Genomic DNA, 10,813 nt, shown 5'->3' on the forward strand with positions numbered 1-10,813 from the left:
TCGGTTGGCCCCAGGGAAATTCTGACAAACCGTCCGGCACCTCAGGAGGGGGAAGCAGTTCTCCACCAACACTGTTTACAGCGGATGTGGGGAGCTGTTGACCTCAACAGGAGATGTCGTCGGGTGATGGAAGGAATACTTCGAGGACCTCCTCAATCCCACCATCATGTCTTCCATTGAGGAAGCAGAAGCTGGGTTCTCAGAGGTGGACTCGTCCATTACCCAAGCTGAAGTTACCGAGGTTGTTGCTAAGTTCCTCAGTGGCAAGGCACCGGGAGTGGATGAGCTTTGACCACAGTTCCTTAGGTATCTGGATGTGCAGGGACTGTCGTGGTTGACACTGCAACATTGCGTGGCGGTCAGGGACAGTACCTCTGGATTAGCAGACCGGGGTGGTGGTCCCTCTTTTTAAGATGGGGGATCGGAGGGTGTGTTCCAACGACAGGGGGATCACACTCCTCAGCCTCCCCGGGAAAGTCTATTTCAGGGTACTGGAGAGGAGGATCTGGTCATTAATCAAACCTTGGATTCAAGGGAAACAATGCAGTTTTCATCCTGGAACACTGGACCAGCTCTATACCCTCCACCAGGTGCTTGAGGGTTCATGGGAGTTCACCCAGCCAGTCCACATGTGTTTTGTGGATCTGGAGAAGGCGTTCGACCGCGCCCCTCAAGACGTCCTGTGGGGGGTGCTCCGGGAGTATGGAGTCCGGGGCCCTTTGTTAAGGGCTGTCCGGTCCCTGTACGCCGCATTTGCTTGCTTTTGGTCTGCTGCTCTGCTGCTGAATAAAATAACTAAACTTGAATAGTTCAGATAGCATTTTTTGTGTTGCTGCTGCTCATTGCCGATCAGTATCCCCCAGTGCCATGCCTGCTGAACTGAGCTTTCAGAGTCTCTATAGTTGTGCGGCTGCTTTTAGCCTATCATCTTCAATGTACTTCGAGTAATAGTCCACCAGTAGTACGTACTGCTTGTCCTCAAACTCAAACTGATCAGACGCTACTACTTCAAATGGGAGTTCTGGTATCTCTGTTGGCAGTAGCAGTGGTTTGAGAAGTCTGTTTTGAAGTTCAGCACACTTAACACAGTTTCTGATCATGTTTTTGATCTCTGCACTCATACTTGGCCAGTTAAGAACTTCATGTGCGCTGCTTGCTTTTCACCATTCGCATGTGAGACTGATGTATGAGGCTGAGCATGTGTTTTCTCATGTTGGGGGAATTACAAATGTCATCCCTTTGCAGACACCTCCATCAGCTACTGTCAGCTGGCTGCTTGAGTCCGGATATGGTTGAACAGTTATGGGTACTGCCCTCCTGTGGTCTGGCCAGCCTTGCTGAATAACCTGCAGGAGAATGCTCAACTCTTCTTTAGTGCTTTCCTGTATCTCAGCGTATTTCCCATCACTCACAGAGAGAAAGCATAGAGACATACTCAAATGTACCTGCTTCTGGTATTTTGACTGAGAGTTGCGCTCTGGACAGTGTCTGGAAGCTCCATGTCTTCTCCTCTGCTGTATTGGACAGACACATCATCCCACTGAACCTGCAGACCCATCTTCTTGATGCACACAGGAGGAGACAGCAATGGTCACTTGTAAATGTCTTCAAGTGATTTGGGATCATTGAATACTGTGACATGTGTCCCAAATATGTAGTGGTGAAACTTGGTGCAGGCATCAAGGATAGAGAGTAGGGATGTCCGATAATATCGGAGGGCCGATATTATCGGCCGATATTGACTTAAAAATGTAATATTTAGAAATATCGGTATCGGATTTTTACAACCGATATTGGAATTTCCGAGTCTGCATGAACGCAGCATGGGATGTTTACGGGCGCGCGCTTGATGACGTTTAACAACAACAAGTACAACACGCTGGACTCGTGGCTAAGAAGGAGAAGCCCGGTGAATGAAATGTCCGTGGAGGACTGGAGGCTCAACCAGGCCCTCTTCCCTGCTGGACCAGTACCTGACTGCACCCTGCACCAGTGTTGACGGTGAACCAGTGTTCAGCACTGGTACCAGTACCTGACTGCACCCTGCACCAGTGTTGACGGTGAACCAGTGTTCAGCACTGGTACCAGTACCTGACTGCACCCTGCACCAGTGTTGACGGTGAACCAGTGTTCAGCACTGGTACCAGTACCTGACTGTACCCTGCACCAGTGTTGACAGTGAACCAGTGTTCAGCACTGGTACCAGTACCTGACTGCACCCTGCACCAGTGTTGACGGTGAACCAGTGTTCAGCACTGGTACCAGTACCTGATGCACCCTGCACCAGTGTTGACAGTGAACCAGTGTTCAGCACTGGTACCAGTACCTGACTGCACCCTGCACCAGTGTTGACAGTGAACCAGTGTTCAGCACTGGTGCCCACATCATTGATGAGAAGAGAAATCTCATACATTGCTGAGATGCTGAGATGCTTGTATTCATACAGAACAATGTACCTCTTACACATGAGGACATGGGAAAAGAAATAGACCAGTTATATGGACGAGTCAACTTCAGTCTTTGTTTTTCTTGCACTTTAAAGGAGGGCTGTTTTAATTTTGTGAGCATTTCTGTGCCTTTCTTGTTTATATTTGCACTATTTTGTTACTCTTAAAAGAGATTGAGCCCAGTTTGAGTCTATTATTTGACAAGTTATGTCCAGTTATTCATTCATTGACTGTTTACAACTAATGGACTGAAGATATGTCTCTTCCTTTTTTTTATATTGTCTGTGGTGTTGTTGAGTTTGTTGTTGAGGTTTCTCTCTAACACTAAATAAATATGGCACTTTTTTCCATAATTTAAGTTGTTCTCTTGTTTTTCTCAGTGTGTACATTTGGAAAGCCATGTTTGATTCACATATGCATCCAGTGGGGCATCACAATAAAATTAGGCATAATGTGTTAATTCCACAGTAGGAGATATTTTATGTTGTTGTTACCTAACAGTTTTGATGTAAAAAGCCAGCATATATCGGTATCGGTGATATCGGTATCGGAAATGAAGAGTTGGACAATATCGGAATATCGGATATCGGTAGAAAAGCCAATATGGAGCATCCCTAATAGAGAGCATCTCCTTCTCAATCCAGGACGCGACGTACACCTTCTCAATCAACGTCATCAGCATCAGCGTACTCAGTCCAGCAACAATAGCCTCAGATCTTTCACAATGTGATCACAACCTTCCATGGCGCCTTGTTTTCTTTGCTTAAACGGATGTCTGGCAATCCATTTATGCTTTCGTGGTCTGATGTAGCCTTCAAATGTCTTCTCAACTTTTTCATCACATTCAAGTTTTTTGTAGACTGGTCTACAAAACTTTGTACTTGTAAGCACGAGGAGACATGGAGGAGACCAGCAGAGCTCTTAGCTGCATTTATGAGCACATTGCGAAAGTACAGGTAGTGGCAAGGGACATATGAGACGAGTGCAACTTTTCACAGTCATGCATAAATTACATACACGTGTCATGGAGAGTCGAGGATGTGACGCCTCTTTCACACGTCGCCTCATGTCGGCTCATATCGCCTCCTGTGGCCTGAAGCTGGATGAAGCAGGTATACAATGGATGGAAGTTATCGAAGATTAAATTAGATCAAATGGCATTTGACATTTTGTGATAATCTAATTATTTGCTTCCTGCAGGAAATTGAATCAGAAGATTCATGTTTCCCTCATGTGAAGCTGCTGCAGTCTGAAGAGGAAACGCAGCACATAAGGAATTCTGTCACATTTTTGCATATTTTCATTCAAACAAATGAACTATTAGCATTTATGTAATAGAATTTACCATTTTATTAGATTAGTGACAGTTTCGTGTCTAAAAAAAGATACATCTTGGTTCAGCTTTCTAGGATTTATGACACTTCTGCTTCAAACGTCTCATATGGCTCATAAAATGGTGTTTTACCTCTTTGACACCAGATTTTCTGATACACACTAAAGCTAGTACAAGTGAGACTGTATTTACTGATGAACATAGAACCAAAATGTCTTGATTGACAAATAGTACATTATATTGTAGGACTACAGTCCTACGATATAAGTAACTCATAAAGTAACTCATGTACTTTAAACATATTCGTAAATGAGGATGTTTCTAATGTTCTCTATTATTGTTGTGATGTTGTTTTGTGATACAGATTTGTGGGTTTGAATCTTTTCTGTGTGGAGTTTGCATGATCTTCCCACAGTACAAAAAACATGCACATGTGTATCATTGGCGAATGAATTTTTCCATAGATGTGAATGTGAGAATAGTTTGCTGGTGACGACCGGTGAGGATAAGGATGAGGGTGCGCCCAGCCTTCGCCCATTGTTAGCCTCATAGGAGAGGAATGTTTATTTAAGAGCGGGCCTTAATAAATAATTCACAGCATGTATGCACATCACAGATCCTGTGGGTTCACGCACATACAAATGTTAGACAGCCAAGAAATCCGTCACAAAGCTGTCGTCTATTATGGTTGAGGTGGTGATAGGACTAATTCTAGTTCTTACAGGAAGAGGACAAGAGAGGCAGCAGCTGCACAACAGTTTTTTACAAAACAAATGTAACAAGCTCTTGAAAACTTCAGTAATTCCAACTGTGTTATTTGTTTTATAGCAATAAGAATCCGTTGTATTGTTGGAATTCATACCCGTGTTCTCCTGAATTCCTGCGTGTTCGTTTGATCCGGGAGAGGCGGAAAGAGAGTGTTAATTTCTTCAATAATGTATTTAATAATCACACAAACAAGAGATTACAAAAATGCATATCAGATTATACAATGCTACAAAATTCCATATATCAGAGATTACATCTATAAGAGCTCGGACCGTTCTTCCTTGCAGACCCAAGTATAGAGGCTGGATCTACAGTGAAGAAGGGCCCCGTTGCAACGCGGGGTTCATATTTATACATTTGCATACGACACCTCAACCTCACATTGGTCAGTTCTTCGTGATGTATGCGTTGCTATGGTGAACTTGCTATTCCTTTGTCTCCAAAACTGCTTAAAACTGGTTTTACTCAGAGCTTGACGTTCTGTGGGACCAAAGTGACCTCTGACCTCTTATCTGTTCCAATCTTACCTTAACCATAAAATGTACAGAGTGGAGCACTTAAAAGACGTCTGCCAGCCAACTAGGAATGTCCCTGAACATTAATTTATAGCTTTGTTTTTCCCAACTTTAGCAGTGAGAAATCCCAGCTGTGTAGGAAGATAACAATACAATGTGTTCCGTTGTCCCACAGAAATCAAATGTTTAACTTGTATATTCCTTCAGTATTATAACCTGTATGTATAAGTCTTGTTTCAATCTGTTACCTTTCATTTTCAATAATAAAAAAAAAATCTAATAATCCGTTAGTTGCTGCCATGTTATATTATATTTTTATTAAATTCCTTGTGAATGTGCAATATGTGATAGGGTTAGGTTACTGTTTTTATTCATGTGGTATTTTTTTTTCTATTGAACAATTTGCTTTGGAAATGATACACAAGTTCATTAAAGAAAAGCATTTCTGCTGGTGGGTTTGGAGTCAGATGAGGAGGAGGAGGAGGTGGAGGAGGAGGAGGAGGAGGAGGAGGAGAGTCTCTTGTTTAAAGATGCTCAGGGAGGAGAAATCAGTTGCAGCAGCTTCAGATCAGCTCAGGAACTTGCCGCTCGTCACATCTCTGCCATGTGAGTTTCATCACAGCGAGTCAGGAGTCCAGGGAGATCAAGCTCAGGTAAAACTCGCTCCTTTAAATGCTTCAATCAAGTGCTTTTCTGTGAACATAAATTACTCCTTGTTTGATGCATGACATCATGTGACAAGACTTACGTGATTCACATATTGAGAAATTAGCCTGCATTTATTCTCTCAATCAGCTAAATGGATTTTTACACTCATTTCTCTTCCTTCTAAAGTCAAATAAAGTGTGTATGCATCCTGTCCTTGTCGTGCCACTGTTGAGGCTGATGTCAGGATGCTTGTTGTCACCACGAGACACACAGAGTCAGCAGCAGCAGCCAGCTCAGGCGATAATGCATCGAAATGTGTTTGAAGTGGAATCTATTTTTCATCGACTCCACCACCACGGGCTGGTGTGAAGCATGCACACACACTGCTCCAACATGTACAGCGCCGAGATTATTCATTTATGGAGTCCCGATTCTGTCATGCATGCGAGTCAGTGGAGTGTAAGAAGGTCAGTGTGTGCCGAGCGCAGGCAATTTATCATGAGGGGACACAGACTGAGAACACTCACACTGAAACGGCCTGGGTTTTTATTTACACTGGACATTTTTCTAACCAGTGTTTCTACCAAACTAATAATAAGTTCATGATCTTTGGTTCTTTGTACTCTTTTGTACTACAACTTACTTTCTTTTTCTTTTAAAGATTTTTTGAGAATCTAGTCTCATTAAATCTAACTGTATGTAATTCAAGTAATTCAAATACAATAATCACAGTTGGAAGGTTAAAATGGACTAAAGTCACACATATTCCAGAATTTATATTGGAAACGATTCATTTTAAAAGCTTCCTGTTAGGTTTTGCTATGCACTATTGAATTCAACACAATCTAATGTATATAGTGTAATGTACAACACGGCCATCTCACTGTTACACAGAAAAACCCAACAATTCCACTTTTTAAGCAGATATTCGGACACACTGATGGTAGAGAGTTAGAATCTCCTCAAGAAGAACAAAACAGAGATTAGTTTCACTGTGTCGCTCTGAATCAACATGTTCAGTCCTGCAATATAACATTCTAACAGATACCCTGAATGTGGTTAATATGACAAGTATTGCAACAATCAGATTGTGTTTAGAAATAGTTGTTTTATATTTATGGTGCACAGGATTAAAATATGATGCAAGAATCTTTACAAACGGTTTACAGGTTGTTTTTTTTTTAATTGTTCCATCACATGTTCAAGTTAAATGCAGCAGCCAACCGCAGCAGCGGTGACTTAGATATATGTTCAGAAAACAGTGGGGAAGCATTGGCCAGAAGAGAGTGCCAATCTCTCAGTTCATTAAAGGCTTCAATTAGACATCAATATCAGTAAAAACAGCAGTAACAACTATTTGTAGGATTGTATTCCTATACAGTATTTTATAAAAATATGATCTTGTTTTCATGAATATTTTTGTTACTGCTTGAACACTAAAGTGGCCCTCCAGGGAGATAACAGTGGATCCAACTCAGCTTGATGTTAATATTTACATATTAAATATGTAAATATCAGAGTTCTTCAAGCAGTAAATTATAAAACATGTGTGACTTTGGTCGATTTGAGTTCAGTTCAATATTTTCTATATGTATCACTCCAAATACAGAATAACTGTCTTTGTAGTACTTGTACAGAGAAACACCTCAAAGTCTTTCATAAAGAAGCATACTATGTGATTTGAAGCCAGACCCAGGCGTTTCAGCTGCACAGTTGTGGAGATTCAGTAGATAGAATAATAACAGAGAATAAGTGTGAGTATAAGAGCGATCCTGACAGCAGAGAGAGCAACACACTGATAACAGACTATTTGAATCACAAAGTGAAGACTTGATGGTGGGCCAGATTAGGATTTTAAAGATTTGATTACATTTAATTGTGTCTAAGAGTTAATCCATAAAATGTCCCAAAACACCAAAGTGTCAATGTTTTTTCAATTAGTGGCTCAAATATGCAGAATTTGTGCAGGTTTTAGGAATATATGAAGATTCTGCAGGTTCCCTGTATTCAGACAGCAGCTTCAGCCCAATCCTCACTTCAGTGTGGAGGAGGATGAAGGTGCGTCTTAAAGAGATGAAACACACACACTTTCCCGTCTCTGGGTTTAGAGCACTTTAGAAAAATTCATGTTTCCATCTTCAAAGAGCAGATCCTCTGGAGGATTCAGTTATTTTTTGCTTCCTTTAAAAGTGGCGGCTTCATTTATTTATTCAGGGAGGTCTGATCTTAAATGACAGCGTCTCCTCACTGGAACTTGCATAATGTGGCTCCACTTACCCTTACCTGTCCCAGTTAGTATTATTAACACTGCAGCTGCACAATGAGGAGGCGTGAAGGAGCTCATGTTTCTAGTAGTTTCTGGGCAAAAATTAAAGGAAGCGCTGGAAGACTGAGGCGTGAAATTTCCACTGCATGAAACCATGGAATACAGGAAATGATAGAAAATTGCAGTTATGTGATGTTTCAGCAGTTGATTGACAGTTTCCTCCTATTTAATCCCTCCATCAATCAATATTTAGAACCTTTTAGTCTTGTTTATCGTGGTCTTGCTTCATAATGCCAAACATTTTTTCAAAAATTGTTTTGCATTGTAACTAAAAGATGAAGCTTTTTGTGTCAAATTCAGCCTCATGTTAACCTCCAGCTGTGTTTTGTCTCAGTGTGACGACACATGAAGGGCAGAGGCGAGGCGGCCAGCCTCCCCCTCTCCTCCCCCACCGGGAGCGGCGGTGTGCAGGTGGACCATGACTACCAGGCGCTGGCTTTCAAGATGTTTCCGGAGAACGGCCACGCCATGAAGAACGGCTCCTGCGGCGGGAGGGAGCGGCTCAGCAGGACGCCAGACATCACCTCCAGAAGCCAGGAGCTGAGCATGAGGGACGAGGCTGCCTTCAGGGGCTCCACGTGGATGACGGACTCCAGCAGCCAGGCCTACTCGGGCCCGGAGGACAACTCCACGGACCCCCACGAGACCCTGACGGAGACGTCCACTCTGACCTTCGTGGACGCCCACATGGTGGGGAACCACAGCCTCCGGGGCGTGGAGATGGTTTACCTCAAGGAGTTTGTGCTGATCGACGACGACGACGACGGAGACATGTCGCTCAGAGAGAAGACGGTCACCGACTTCTCGGTCATGGATGGGAAAGCTGCTGAACTGGTTTGTGGGCGGCTGCTGTCCACCTCCAGCTGCTCGCTGTCGGAGTGTAAAGATGAGTCTCCGGCTCCGGAAGCTCCTCCGCCAGAAGAGGAGCAGAAGGAGGCCACGCGGCCGAGGAAACGCTGCTGCTTCTGCACTCTTCTATGACCTTCCGGGAGGTTTCTGGTCGGAACCTTGAAGCGAGCTTTGTGCTGGATGGTGAGAGAGCCTCGTCCTCAGAAGATTTCAGAGATAACGTGGGCTCAAACAACAGAACAACTTATCTCTGATGCTTCCACGATGAGATCTAGACATTTTTACAGCTTATCACATTTTTTCTACTAAATAAGATGCATGTCCTTGTTGTATTTGATAAAACTTGACAACCTTTGTGATAATTAAACAGAAAATCTTGAGAAATCAGGTGCTAGTATTAAATAAAGAAAGATTTGATCATAAAACGTTGTGTCCAGGTAAATTATTCAACCTATTTGGCTGCAGGATGGTGAAGAGTCCCATGATGACAATGCATTAAATATGATGATTTATGACATATTGTGCAACCACATGTCCAAGTCTTGTATTGTGTACACACACTGGAGTGATACAGTCCTGATGTCCACTTCCTGCAATTCCTTCAAGGCAGCTAAAGGTCGGATAGCGAGGCGGAGCTGAGCAGTAAACTGAAATGTTTCTGAGGTGCATCCTTTAGACCAGTGTTTTTCAACCACTGTGCCGCGGCACACTGGTGTTTCCGCGAGATCTAGTCAGGTGTGCCGGGGAAAGTATCCAATTTCACATTTTTTTCTAAAAATCATTTGCTCTCACAGCCGCTGTCAGCTGTGAGAGCAGTGTGTTGAAGAGTAATCGAAACTCAAATCGAAACTGAAAGACGTCAGTGTGGTTAATCTCCACCTCCTGCTCCCATCTTGTATCAAAGTACTGTGTCAGTGACAGTGATGGAGAAGTTTTTGAAAAGGAAGAATGTGAACCAGGATCTCAGCTCTTCATCCATCAGGTCCAGGTTTCACACTGAGGGAGTAAAAATAAAAAAAATAAATTGGGAAACACTTTTTTTCTGTATTTATTTGATTCCTGTTGATAAAACTTTGATGAGAACGACTTTATATTGTTAATAGAGGCTACAGAGTTGAACATTTTAACATTTTTGGGTGGAGGTGGTGGTGTGCCTCCAGATTTTTACAAACAAAAAAGTGTGCCTTGGCTCAGAAAGGTTGAAAAACACTGCTTTAGACCAGCGGTCCCCAACCTTTTTTTTCTTTTTTTGCCACGGTTTAATGTCAGACAATATTTTCACGGACCGGCATTAAGGTGTAGCGAATAAATACTACAAAATAAAATGATACGATCAACACAGAAATGATGGTATTTTGTAAATACACTAACAAAGGTGAATCACTGGGTACTTGCATGTCTTTCTACTGACTTTTATGTTCTGCTGTCTCCTCACTGGACCTTCTCCACTTTGCAAAGAAACTTTCAGAACACGTCTGTTTTTTACTCATTTTGCTGCTTGAGGGTTTAATATCAGCACTAATGTGTCACGTGACCAACACAAGCACGAGTCATAGATGGATGTAACGGAGAGAATTCGGTCATTTATTCTTTCTGCGCGGCCCGGAATCAAACAACCAGCGGACCGGTACGGGTCTGCGGCCCGGGGTTGCCTGATGCCTTGCTTCAGATGAAATACATTGGGAAATGTCTTTAAAGCTTCATTGTCAAGCAGGAAAGTTTACAATGGGCCATCTGCAAAAAGAAGAGGAAATGAATGCGTCGAGGAGTGTTTCTGCTTTAAGTTGTATGAAGTGTCTAAATATAGATGGATGGTTGTATATGTGTGTGTCTGTAAGTACAAATAGCTTCCTCACACACACAGTGGAAAAGCTCTTTCATGTCTGAAAACCTTTCTGTCTTTGTTCCTGAAACCAGCAGATCCTTG

This window comes from Blennius ocellaris, assembly GCF_963422515.1.
Source record: "Blennius ocellaris genome assembly, chromosome: 7".
In the NCBI taxonomy this organism is placed as follows: domain Eukaryota; kingdom Metazoa; phylum Chordata; class Actinopteri; order Blenniiformes; family Blenniidae; genus Blennius; species Blennius ocellaris.